At 39.5% G+C, this 14,108-nt stretch overlaps 1 long non-coding RNA gene across 2 annotated transcripts in view; it reads right to left on the bottom strand.

Moving 5' to 3' along the window:
* LOC129643856 (uncharacterized) overlaps positions 1-14,108 on the bottom strand; it is a 220,534-nt gene that overhangs the window by 40,425 nt on the left and 166,001 nt on the right. Inside the window, exon 1 of one of the 2 annotated variants that reach the window (XR_008710542.1) lies at positions 7,551-7,616. The exons of the other annotated variant lie outside the window; for it this stretch is intronic. This is a non-coding gene — a long non-coding RNA (uncharacterized LOC129643856). Of the gene's footprint in view, positions 1-7,550; positions 7,617-14,108 lie in introns of those variants that run through there. 2 annotated transcript variants of the gene reach the window in all.

Here is a 14,108-nt window from a genome sequence, read left to right as displayed (position 1 = left end):
TGAGATGATAATTTAGAAGCACTTGGTACAGCGCCTGGCACATAGTAAGTTCCAACTAAGCGACTGCAGTTGCTCTCAGTATTAATTATTACTGCTGTACTACCACCTGGAAAAATCAGAGGAATTGCTACTATTGCAGTTACTACACTGGAATGCTCATGGCCAAGTAGAGATGGCAAAGATAAGAACCTCATGGCTCCTCCCAAACACTTGTGCCAATTCTGCAGTAAATATGATCAGCATCAACACTCAGCTGCATATTAAAATCATCCAAGAGCTTTAGAAAATCTTGGTGCCCAGGTTATATGCCCCATACCAATTGTCAAAAACTCTAGAAAGGGAACCGGAACCCAGACATCAATGACTTTTAAAGGTGATTCTAATGTGTAGCCAAGTTGAAAACCATAGTTCTAATGGCTGCCTTAGGAGGGTAATACCCTTATTGGAATTTCTACAAACTTGTGTTTATAACTCTATTATCATACTAGTCCCCTTCTAGGTAAATACTTTTAGGTGCTCCAGTGAATATGTGTACCCCCACAAGACTACTCCAAACCAGGGACTATGATTTATTCATCTTTGTAACTCCATAGGCAATGATGCATAATCATAATAATGATGGTATTCAGCTTTTGTGGCACACTAAATAACCCTGCATGCCTCACATTAGGCTATAGTCTTCACAAACATCTCTCATTTAATTCTCACAAAACCTATGGGGTAAAATGCTATTGTTAGCCTCAGTTTACACCTAAGAAAATCGAGCCACTCATGGGTTAAGCAACTTGTTTGAATGGGTAGTCGGACTTCAGAGGCTATGCTCTTTCCCATTAAGTTACAGAAACCTCAGTGTCACAAAGTGGGCATTTACCAACAAAATAACAACATTGGTAACAGTATCACCCACACTTATCGAGAGCTCCCTCTGTACCATGAACTACTTTGATCCCTTTAACTACTTTATTTCATTTAAGTCTCACACACACACACACACACTATAAGACAGATCCTACTATTATTCCCTTTCATGAGGAGGAAATGGAAACTTGGTAAGAAGTTATATAATTTCAAATGAGTTCATTCAGGATAAGATAGGGATTTGAACTCAAGTGTGTCTGATTTCTGGCTCTTAATGGCTAAACAATACTGCATTTATTTGTTAATTCACCAACAGATGAATGAAAGGACAAGTGAATAAGTGAATGAATGAATGATCTTCTTAAGTCTCTCTCTATCCTTGCCTTCTTTATCAACATTCTCAGCAAGCCTGCCTGATTTATGAGAAGCTTAACTCCTCTTGTAGGTTAAAGGAGGAAAAAATAGCAGTGAACTAGTTCTATCTGAGGGAGGAGGAAAGGGAAATCAACACGGAGGAAATGAGTCTCTGCAAATTCCCAAAGATTTGGAGCAGAAGCCAATTTGTTAGTTTGCAAATGAAAGTGCCGTCTCCGCTTTTCACTACTCTGTTTCATGCCTTTAAAATTTAAACAGGAGGCTGAACATCTGCTATGTGTATTGGAAAATCAGAAGGGCTGTGAACACTAAACAGAAGATGCACTGGATATTTTCAAATGTTTCCAGTTGCTAAGCAACACACTTCCTGCTTTCCAGGCACCTTAGTTAAGTCACCTGCGCTTCAGCTCTGAGGATGTCTTGAATTAAACTTCCAGCCATAGGCTGTGATACACGAAGTATTGAAACAGAACCACAATAGAGGGCATTTGATTTTATACCATTTTTCTGAGACTTGTTGCTAGCAGCTATCACTGTCAGTGCTGAATCAATAGCAAAAGACAGGTTAACACAGTATTTTTTTTTTTTTTAGAAACTCAGTTTTTTATACAGTAAAACTCCTTAACGCAATGAAATACCAGGAAGGGCATTTCTGAAGTAGTTTAAATATAAATTACGGAATATTTTTAAATAATAGAACTGTGTTCATTTGGTCAAGTTCATTCATTTCAAATGAAATGACAGAACTGTGAAGTAAAAATTGAATTTTGGTGAGAGTTCAGAATTGTTTTTAATTAACACATTAACAACCAGTCTAAGCAATTCTAGTACTTGTTTATCAGTCGCCTCAGGATTTTATTTGTACTGCTCATTCAAGCAATACATGTAGATCTTATTCCATCTTCACTACAATTCTGGGAGAAAATATTTCAACATTTTTACAGATAAGATAGCTAAGACTATGTGGATAAGATCCCTGTCCAGAATTCATAGTTGGGTCCCAAAGACTTTTAAAGGAGCTGAGAATAAAAAGCAATTTCTGCCCTGTGCTTGATCCCAGCCTACACCCTGAAAACACAATTACCTTTTCTGGTGCCTGAAGCCTGCCCAGAGCCACAAGACCCCAATCAGTCCAAACCAGTCACCTGGGCCTTGTCAATGCTTTGTCTGTTCAGTTTCCTAGCCCTAGTATATGCCCCCAGGGATCTGAAGTAATATAGTTAAACGAAAAATACCATTGGCATGAATTATATGAACTCGATGACAACTTCAGGCCATAGGAATAAAGTTGGGGCCAGCTCCACCTCATTCACGGAGGTAGATTTTCACAGATCCCCGGATTCCAAATTATAATCACTTCTGAACTTCTCATTTCTTCCTTTCCCCATCACAGTCCCTTAGGCACTGAAATCCAGATTAGGGAAGGAGACAGAGCCTAGTCAGGGACTTAGGGGAGAACCTTATCAGATGGACATGATTCTCAGGTTCCTCATTGCAAACCTCAATACTCTACATTCTAGATTTGCATGCCACCAAGAGGAAATCTACCCTGTGTTTCTCCCTTGTTTATGTAAAGTGTTATAACTGGGCCCAAGACCAGGAGACAGATTGTTTTCACGGAGTTCCTAATGCAATTAAGTGTGTGTGTGTGTGTGTGTGTGTGTGTGTGTGATTAAGGCAACAAAGAAAAGCCATTTTGCATATGAAAGCTATTCAAAACATTCAAATTTTTCCTGGTACTAAATGCAGTAGGGAGCAAAGTTTGAAAGTTTTCAATCTTTTCTGAAGATCTTGCTTATTTTATTTTAATATTTAGACCTCCTTTTAGGTATTATAATTCAGTCTCTTTTGTCTCTGCTGAGGCCCTGGCCTTCAGCTGCTTCCTCTGTTATATCCATTATGCATTCACTTATTTAACCCATATTTCATATTTGTTGAGTACCTACATTGCACATGGAGAAGGAAATGGCAACCCACTCTAGTACTCTTGCCTGGAAAACCCCATGGATGGAGGAGCCTGGTGGGCTACAGTCCATGGGGTCCCAAAGAGTCGGACACGACTGAGTGACTTCTCTACATTGCACAAGGAGCTGGGGCCCAGTGATGAACTAAATGGACCTGGGTTCTGCCCTCTCAGAGATTGCCATCGAGGGGACATTAATTGAGCACCACTTACTGAATACCAAGAATGATGCTAATTGCATTATTTCATTAGCTTATTAAGTTTTCATTGCATTCAGTCCTCACAATAACCACATGAAGTGGATATTATGATTAATCTCTTCTTACAGAGCAGAAAACTGAATCTCTGAGAGGTGAGGAAAGGGCGCTTGTCAATAGTAAGTCAAAATTCAAACCTAGGTCTTTCAGAGCACAGACACTTAACCACCAAGCCATTATGCCTCTATGTGTATGGCAATTTGTACATATTTTAATTGTGAAAGTTAAAAACCATAGTACAAAAAAAAAAAAAAAGAAACCCTCTTAACATCATGCCTGGCATATAGTCTGCAGCAGTTATTTTTATTCTCTCATCTTGCACAGAGAGAATGTAACTAATCCTGAGATCTCCCAAACTTATATCACAGCCATGTCATGTCCCCTTGCTAAGTCCCAGACAGTCTTCCTTTTGGCCTGGCCCTGTTTCTCCTCTCAAAACAGATTCCCTACTTCAGACCTGCTGCTGCTGCTGCTAAGTCACTTCAGTCGTGTCCGACTCTGAGCAACCCCATAGATGGCAGCCCACCAGGCTCCCCTGTCCCTGGGATTCTCCAGGCAAGAATACTGGAGTGGGCTGCCATTTCCCTCTCCAATGCCTGAAAGTGAAAAGTGAAAGTGAAGTCGCTCAGTCGAGTCCAACTCTTAGCGACCCCATGGACTGTTGCCCACCAGGCTCCTCAGTCCATGGGATTCTCCAAGCAAGAATACTGGAGTGAGTTGCTATTTCCTTCTCCATCAGACTTGCTAGTATTCTAGTATTTGGTCTACACTGGACATAAGCTGCAGTCCTTGCCTGGAGGGGTTCACTAGGGATGTAGACCCTCAAACAGGTATATCATAAGTGCTCCTCTAGACTCTAGACTCGACCCTTGTGCTCACAGGGTAGCGGGGCAGTGGAGAGAGCAGCTATTTCTTTCTAAGACAACTGGGGAAGGCTTCAGAGAAGAAGCAACTTTGAACTAGGTCTTAGAGGACCAGTGGGAATTTGCCAAGTGAAGACAGAGGAGGCCACTTGGAACATAAGGAAAAGTATGTGTAAGGATGCAGACAAGGGAGAAGGCATGATGTGGTTATGAAGGAGGACCAGTGAGCAGGAGTGAGTAAACCAAATTTGAAAAGGTAGGTTGTTGCAATGCTATCAAGAAGGGTCTTTGGGGTTAGACGAAAGAGTTTGTACTCATTATCCTGCAGGTGGGCAGTGTCACTCCAGTGGAGGCTTCTCAGCAGCAGTGACCAGACAAGATCCAGTTTACTAACATCTAACGTCTGTCAGCATGTGGCAAGGCTTTCGCACTAGAGGCAGGGCACCTCTCTTTTTGAGAGATTGAGAAGAGATTGGCCATGGACATCACAGCCAAACCAGAGTCTTCTGTCTAGAAATAACTGCTGCTTTCTGAAACTCTTCATCTCTGATTCTGAAATTCTGTATGTCTGCCCTGACATTTCTATAACACTGAAGATAAAAAAGTATTTGACCACTTTATTTATTTTGGACATAAATTACAGAGATTTTTGAAGGTTCCAACCTATTTTTTCAGTTTGAGAATTTAAAAAAGAGAGAGTCTGGGGCTGATCTGAATAACGACTTGTGTTCCCAAGAGCGTTGTGCTTTGGTAAGCAATGTTGGCTGATTATTGCCTCATGCGTTTCTGGAACAGCTGCCTGTCTCCTTTTAGAGCTCTATTCTAGGGGGATTGCAAGAGCCACAGAAGAGAATTTAACTCCTGAATACTCAGTTCATTTGGGTAGAAAAGAGATGAAAGAGCAGTGGTACAGTTGTGATTATTCATTTCAGAAAGTTGGTGGTTTTTTGAGGCAAACAGTAAAAGCTCCTTCTGTGGACTCAAATGAAAGTTTTGTGTGAGCAATTCCTCTGAAGTCCACCTGCTCAATATTTTGATGTATGTCTGCCAGTGTCTTTGAACCAATTTGATTTTCAGCGAGGATTCAGAATTTATTTCAAGGAAGGACAAGTTAAGGCCTGCATCACTGAGCTGTCTTTCTGTTTTCTGAGTCCTACTATAAATCTAGTTTATTTGGAAAACCACACCACGCTCCTGTGGTTGGATTTATTGCCACATCCAGCAAGAAACCAGCTTTCACTCATTTAGAGATTATTAAACACTACATACTTGGCTTTCTTTAGATGCTCTGTGTATTTAATCAATGGAATTTAGTTTCCTACCCACTTCTAATTTTAATCACATGATATAATAAAGGGCTCTAGACTTAGTAAACTTCCCTTTCATGGTCAGATGACAACTAAACAGGACTGACCAGGACTCTGCATGAACAGAAGCTAAGATTTTGCAGGAAGCAAGACAGAGGTTGACAGCAGTCCTATGGCCCTGATTGAGGTCTGGAAGGGATGTTGGAATTATCTACCCCTCTCCCATGCTATGGGCTTCCCAGGCGGTGCTAGTGGTAAAGAACCCACCTGCCAATGCAGGAGACATGAGAGATGTGGGTTTGATCCCTGGGTTGGGAAGATCCCCTGGAGGAGGGCATGGCAACCCCCTCCAGTATTCTTGTCTGGAGAATCCCATGGACAGAGGAGACTGATGGGCTACAGCCCATAGTGTCCCAAAGAGTCGGGCACAACTGAAGAGACTTAGCAGGCACACTCCCACTCCTTATAACCATTCTCTACAGCCCTCCTCTCCCTGCTTAGGTGTCTGTTCTTAGTGCCAGTTGTTCTCCACTGAATGCACACATCCCTCCTCCCCAAATTTACAATTCAACCAGCTCCCAGTGGTTCTTCCGAATTAACCATGGACTACTCATTCCCAAAGAATGGAGCAGATCATTCTTCAGCTTTCACTCACATACTTTAGCAATGATCTTGCATTTCTTCTACATTTAATATTTCTGGCATTGCTGAATGCTTAGATAACAAGCAAAATAACAATAGTATCAAATATTTATGGAGTACTTATTATATGGGCTTCCTTGGTGGCTCAGGTAGTAAAGAATCTGCTTGCCATGCAGGAAACCTGGGTTCTATCCTTGGGTTGGGAAGATCCCCTGGAGAAGGGAATGGCTATCCACTCCAGTATTCTTGCCTGGAGAATTCCATGGACAGAGGAGCCTGGCAGGTTACACCATGGGGTCGCAAAGAGTTGGACGTGACTGAGTGAACAACACTATTACATGTAAAGGGCATGCTAAATATTCACATGCTATATCATTTTATTTCCCTCACAACAAACTTACAAGCTAAATACTGTTAATCTCCCCCATTTTGTTGGTGAGAAAACTTAGAGAAGTGATTCATTGATGGTCACAGAACAGGTAAGTCAGAACCAAAATTAGAACTTATATTTCTTAATACCACAGCACGTGGGATCATCTCAGAGGTGAGAGGTTTTCCCAACACTTGCATTTTAGTTACTACAGGGAGTTCAGCTCTCTCTGGACCAGGTTGCATTTGACCGAGTCAGAGGCTAAAGAGTTTGCTCCCAGGCACATGCCCTCTCCCTTCAGGACTGGCTCATAGAAAGAGAAGAGCTCATACTCACAGATAGTAGTAGAGTCAGTCTTTTTCTGTAGGCATTGCTTTTAAAAACACAAAACACTACTTTTTTGGAAGTTAAATGAGTAGCTTGTCAGACTCACGTTGGTGTTTTGGGGCAAATTTCAGTAACTTAAAAAAGATGAACTATTCAAGTTCCAACATGTCTAACCTAATACACACACACACACACACACACACACACAGACTTGTGTGTGAGAGGCAGAACCAAAATTAGGACTTATATTTCCTAATATAAGGGTTCACACTCCCTGGGGTTTGCTTCAACTAACTCCCCCAGCCAAAATTGGACAACTGAGATTAAGATTCCCTTCTCTTCACATTAGGCAAGATAACTGGCTTCCATGCTTGGGAGATAAGACAGCTTCAGGGAGGTAACCTCTCAACAAACACAGTAAACCCTCATACTGATGTGTCCCTTTAGGTCTTACAAAGACAGCATTATCAACTTATTCAGCAAGAATTTATTGAGTGTTTGCTGTATGTCAGGCATTCTCCACTAAGGGGTGCAAAGATGAATAAGAAAGCCTTTGTCAAGGGACAAAGGTTAGTGATGGGAACTTACCAGGAACCGAAAGGAGAGTGAGAAGTTCTGTCGGCTCTGGCATCTTTGGTTACAAAAGAGGCAACTTGATCTTCAATGACTCCTGAGGATCAGAGGTGAGAGCATTACTCCCCAAGCCCTCCATCTTCCAGTGACTTGTTCCACTTCCACCACTTATTTATCACCAATAAGTGAATATGTCCCATCCTTTATTTAAGTAAAGTTTGCCTATACATTTTTCCTTCAGGATTACCTTTATTGTTTCTAATTGTCTGCCTTTCTAACTGCAGTCTGTATTGTGAGCTCCTCTATGAAAGCCACTCTCCTCCTCTTTTCTGGATGTGCTAGATCAGAGCAACAACCTCTGGCCAGTTACCACTCATGTACCTGGGATATAATAGTGTCTTATTGGGCTGTGCCTGGAAAGGGGTGTTTTCCTATTACTTCCTCTCTTGCTTGTAGGTGTAGTTTTATTGCACTGTGTTATATTAAGGTAAAGAAAAATAGCCTTGCCAAGTACCTGAGATTTTGTCTGTCTGTTTATCTGTCTATCTAACCTACCTAATTTTCCCCCATGAGAAAGAAAAGTTTTCCCTCATAAGTTAGATAGGCCTATAAGATTAGGAACATTTTTTTTTAATCTGTTGCCTCACTCTGGAGTTAAAAGATCAGCTTTAAAGCCAGTGTGAGCATTAATGACTGTGCTACCTAAGGCAACGCATTCAGTCTTTCCTGGCCTCAGTTCTGGGTCTGAGACACAGGATTGAGTGAGTTCTAAATTGGAATACAGTGGACAATTGTTTCAGGCCACAGGTCAAGTTGGGACAACACCAGGGCTTAAAAAAGGCCCTAGGGTTTATCCTCTGCCCCACACCACCAGAGAAAGCTCACCAGAAAATAGCCAGTATACTTTAGTCTGATATGCTTCTCCGTATCACTTGGGCATTTTGCTGACCTAACCAAATAAATGGTCCTACAGACATCATGGGCTTCCCCAGTGGCTCAGAGGTTAAAAGAATTCACCTGCAATGTAGGAGATGCAGGAGAAGTGAGATCAATTCTTGGGTCGGGAAGATCCCCTGGAGGATGAAATGGCTACCCACTCCAGTATTCTTGCCTGGAGAATCCCTTGGACAGAGGAGCCTGGCAGGCTACAGTAAATGGGGTCACACAGAGTTAGGTAGATACGACAGAAGGGACGGAGCATACATGCACACACAGACATCATAGGGACACAAATTTCTTCCTGCCTCGTGCTAAACTCATAGACACGGATGTGGGATCCTGAGTGTTATGAGACCGATCCCTTCACAGAGGCAGCCAGGCCTCCAAATGGCAGTTCAACTTGAGCTAGGGACCTCCAGCAGCAGGGGAGGGTCCCTGAGCTGAGGGGCTCTCACAGCTTCCCGTCCCGCCCATGACTGTTTCAGAAGCATCACTGCAGTAGGCTGGGCCTAACCAGTTCTTTCCAGATCAGGGCTGCTTATGGAGTACAGAGTGTTACAGCTTAACCCAGTTTCTCACATGTTCAACGCTCGCTTTATTCTTTCTCGTGAGTCACAATTCTTGAGTGTCAACACACTCTTCTTTCAGCATACCAAATCCTGCATGAGGGAGGGCTGGCGTTGTTCCAAGCAGGCCAAAGTCATGGGTTCTCTCTCGCTGATGTCTTTTAACCACAAGGGAGTTGCAGGATCTTTGAACATTTCTGTGGATGTATTTCAAGATTCTTCTCTTCAGGCTCCGGCAGTTCCACAGTTTACCTTGATCCCAGGTGAACAGGTTGGGAGAGCCTGTCATTATGACTCTTACGTGGTGCTCTGGGCTTCTGAGCCCCTTCACGAGTGATTAATGCTGCTCTCCAAGGGCAGGTGGTGGCATTTGTCTTCACTGTGTTCTTTCTCCAAATTTGACTTCTTTTTCTTTTTGACTCCTTTTTTGCTTCCAAAACATGTTTTCCTCCAGTGACTTGGGAATGTGTATGATTTTCAAACAGAACAAGTTCACAGTTTTTATTTTCTTCTGTTCAACATCAAAACACCATTGTAAACTGGAGACATAAAGCAGATTGATCAGCTTCTACAGCCTTTATGTCCAAATATTTCTCTTTTTTCCTTATGTTTTAAAGGCATCAGATAGTAAAATTGACTCTTTTTTTTTTTTTTTTTTTTTGGTGTTTCATTCTATGAATTTTATCATGTCTATTGATTCATGTGGGCTTCCCAGGTGGCACTATTAGTAAAGAACCCACCTGCCAATGCAGGAGACATAAGAGATGCAGGTTTTATCCCTGGGTCAGGAATCCCACTAGCAGGCTACAGTTCATAGAGTCACAAAGAATCGGACATAACTGAAGCATGCACACACATGCATTGATTCATGCCACTACCATCATAATCAGGACAGAGTTTCCTTAACCTGTTACACTTTTATTCTCAAATCTTTCCCGCACCTCCTATATGACAACCACCATCATATAGGATCAGCTTTCCCAGAAGACATGCAAATGGAATTATACAGCATGTAATCTCCTGAGTCTGACATTTCCATTAGCCCAATGCATTTGAGATCCATTCACTTTGTAGTATGTTTAAAGAGTTTATTCCATTTTACGGCTGTGTAGTATTCCATTGTATAAGTGTACAATAGATGTTTATCCATTACCTTCTGAAGGATATTTGGGTAGCTTCCAGTTTGTGGCAATTATAAATAATTTGCTATACTAATTTGCATATAAATCTTTGTGTGGACGTGCGTTCATTTTTTCTGGGATAAATGCCTTAGAACACAATTAATCAGATCACATGGTAAATGTATATTTAACTTTATAAGGAATTGCCATTCTAAAGAAAAGAGTGACTATACCATTTAGCACTCATACTAACAGTTTACAAGAGTTCCAATTTTCACTCATCCTTTCAAGCACTGAGTGTTACTGTCAGTAGGTTTCAATTTTAGGCATTTTAATAGATGTGTAGTGCTTCCTCACCTTGGTTTTAATTCACATTTCCCAAATGGCTAATGATGCTGAATATCTTTTCATGTGTTAGCTTTCCATCTTTATATCTACTTTGGTCAAATATCTGTTAAAGCCTTTTGCTCATTTTAAAAATTGTTTATTTTCTTACTGTTGAACTTTGAAAGTTCTTCATAAATTCTGAATACAAGTCTTTTGTCAGATATGTGATGTGCAAATATTTTCTCACAGTTCATAGCTTTTATTTTCATTCTCTTAAAAGAGTCTTTGCAAAGCAAAAACACTGAATTTTGATGAAGTGCAACTTATCAATTGTGGTGTCACATCTAATAACTCTGTTTACTTCTAGGTTACAAAGATTTTCTTCTGGTTTCATTTTTTTTCTGAAACTTTATAGTTTAATGCCATGAGTTTAGATTTATCATTCATTTAAAGTTAACTTTTGTATAGAGGAATGAGGTTTAAATTTAGTTTCCTTTTTCTGCATGTATATGTCTAATTGTTTTAATGCATTGGTTGAAAAGACTATCCTTTCTTCATTTAATTGTCTTTGCATTTTTGTTAAAAAAAAAAATCAGTTGGCCATGTGGATTGATTTCTGAATTCTCTACTCAGTTAGTTCCACCTGTCTATGTGTCTATCCTTTCACTAATACCACACTGTCTTATTACTATAGCTTTATGGTAAGTCTTAAGATCCTCTAATTTTGTTTTTCACCTTTATAATTGTTTTGGCTACTCTAATTTCTTTGCCTATTTACATAACATTTAGAATCAGATTGTTTATATAGTTAAGATATTCTGCTAGGATTTTGACTGGAATTACACTGTATCAATTTGGGGACAATTAGCATCTTTACTATATTGAGTATTCATTAACACAATATGTCACTCCATTTATTTTTGTCTTCTTTGAATTCTTTCACCAATTTTTTGTATTTTGCAGCATACAGAACAGGTATGTGTTATTTAGAAGAATGTTTCTAGTTTCCAAGAGTTTGGAGATTTTTCTGATATCTTTGTGGTATTGATTTCTAGTTTAATTCTGTTTTGGTCAGAGAACATACTTTGTATTATTTCAATTCCTTTCAGCTTGTTAAGGTTTGTTTTGACCAAGAATATGGTCTATATTGGTGAATTTCCCATGGATACTTAAGAAAGAATATTTCATATGCAATCACCAGGTTGGAATATCCTATACATGTCGATTAAATGTAGTTGGTGGATAACACTGTTTAGGTGTTTTATGTCCTTGCTGATTTTTTGTCTACTATGTCTATAGATTACTGAGAGAGAAATTTGGAAATCTCAAATAAGAATTATGGATTTGTCTGCTTCTCCTTTAAGTTATATCATTTTTTGTTTCATGTGTTTTGGACCTTCTAAATAAGTACGTCATCACATTTAGAACCACTAGTTCCTCTTAGTAAATTGGCCCTTTAATCATGATGTCATTACTCTTTACCCCTGGTAATTTACTCTGCTCAAAGGTTTACACTGTCAGATATTCAAATAGCCACCCCCATTTTTTTTATTAGTGTTTAAATGGTAAATCATTTCCCACTGTTTTATTTTTAACCTCTCTATATCATTTTGTTTAAAGTAAGTTTCATATAAACAGCGTGTAGTTTGTTCATTATTTTTTAACCCATCCAGACAATCTGTGTCTTTTAGTTGGTGTATTTACAACTTTTGCATTTAATATAATCATGGTGAAATTTATCATTTGTTTTTTGTTCATTTCCTCTATTACTCATTTCTTTTTTCCACTCCCTGACTTCTTTTGAGTTATTTAAACATTTCTAGTGTTTAATTCATCTAATGTGTTTTTATTATATCTCAGTATAATATTTTAGTCATTATTCTAGGGATTATAAATACATACTTCTTGTAGTCTATATAGAATCAACTTTACTACTTCAAGTGGGATGTAAAAATCTTACTACCATAGAAGTCTCTTTATCCTTCCCCTTTCTAACTGCTTTATCTATTATATCTACACTCACTAAAAACTTCAATGACGATATTCTAATTTCTACTTTCAAGCATCAAGCATATTTAAAGAACTCGGGAAGAGAAGAATAGCCTTATATATTTACTATTTTTGTTACACTTTCCTCATTCCTTATGTTCCACGTTTCCTTCTGGTATCATTTCTCTTCTGCATCTATAGAATTTCTTTTCATTCTTTCAGAGTAGATCTGCCACCAATAAGTTCTTTCTTTTTCCTGAAAATGTTTTTATTTCACCTGATTCATTCCTGAAGGATATTTTCAGTAGTTATAGAATTCTAGGTTCACAGGCTTTTTCCCTCAAATATTTCCTCAGATAGTCTCTGTGAATGTGTGTGCATGCATGTGCATGCCCAGCCACTTCAGTCGTGTCTGACTCTTTGCGACCATATGGACTGTAGCCCACCAGCTCCAGGAGAATCCCATAGCATTCTCCAGGCAAGAATGCTAGAGTGGGTTGCCATTTCCTCCTCAAGGGGATTTTCCAGACCCAGGGATAGAACCCACGTCTCCTGTGTCTCCTGCATTGCAGGCATATTCTTTACCACTGAGCCACCAGGAAAGCCCAGAGAGTCTCTAATATACACTAAATCTTAAGAATGTTGAAATTGCTTTTAGGGACCCAGAACCTGTTCCATTTTGACTTCTTATCAAAAGAAGATATATATTGAATAGATATTCAAATATAGTATGTCTTTGTACTTCTACATTTGCCCTCAAGAACTTAGAGTAGAAAAGCTGCCATAGCATATATAAAATGTTCACTTATGATGAGCTATTGAGCCAACATAGCTCAAAATCACAACCTGTCACTGCTTTCATTAATTTGGTCTTTCACAATTAACTAAAAAGACATACTGACTCTCTTATTACAGTTTCAGTTCTCATTTCACTTGATTTCCCCATCCTGTTATAATCACACTGGCATCATTACCCTGGCTAGAGACCACTAGTTTACAAGTTAAAATAATCTTCATTAATAATATCTACCATCTCCTCCCACATTGGGCTTTGAATTAAATAAAAATTCATAAGCTAATCATAGCAAAACTTTTGACTTTAGATATTTATTGAAATAACAGGTAATAGTCATATACTTTTTTTGAAAGACCAAGAAAATATCAGTTCTAGCTTACATTATATCTTTAACTCCATATACTGTCCTCAAGATATATTTCTCCCTTGTAAGTTGAGATTCTTACCTGGCCTCAAACACCTTCCTCAAATCCCTCCTGCCCCATTCACCTCAAGAGTTTCAGTTTGGTCTTTAGGACTCAAGTCAAAATGTCACCTCCTTAAGAAGGTTTTCCTTCACTTCCTCTTTACCCACTGTGGTAAGACAGAATAGTAGCTCCCACAAAGATGCCCATGCCCTATTCCTGGGAACCTGAAAATATGTTACTTTTCGGATGACATCACCCTTATGGCAGAAAGTGAAAAAGAACTAAAGGGCTTTTTGATGAAAGTGAAAGAGGAAGGTGAAAAAGTTGGCTTAAAGCTCAACATTCAGAAAACTAAGATCATGGCATCTGGTCCCATCACTTCATGGCAAATAAATGGGGAAACAGTGGAAACAGTGGCTGACTTTATT

This window comes from Bubalus kerabau, chromosome 2 (genome assembly GCF_029407905.1).
Source record: "Bubalus kerabau isolate K-KA32 ecotype Philippines breed swamp buffalo chromosome 2, PCC_UOA_SB_1v2, whole genome shotgun sequence".
Taxonomy (NCBI): Eukaryota; Metazoa; Chordata; class Mammalia; order Artiodactyla; family Bovidae; genus Bubalus; species Bubalus kerabau.
The sequence above is the reverse complement of the archived record's forward strand: the minus strand, read 5'-3'. Positions and strand labels throughout refer to the sequence as shown.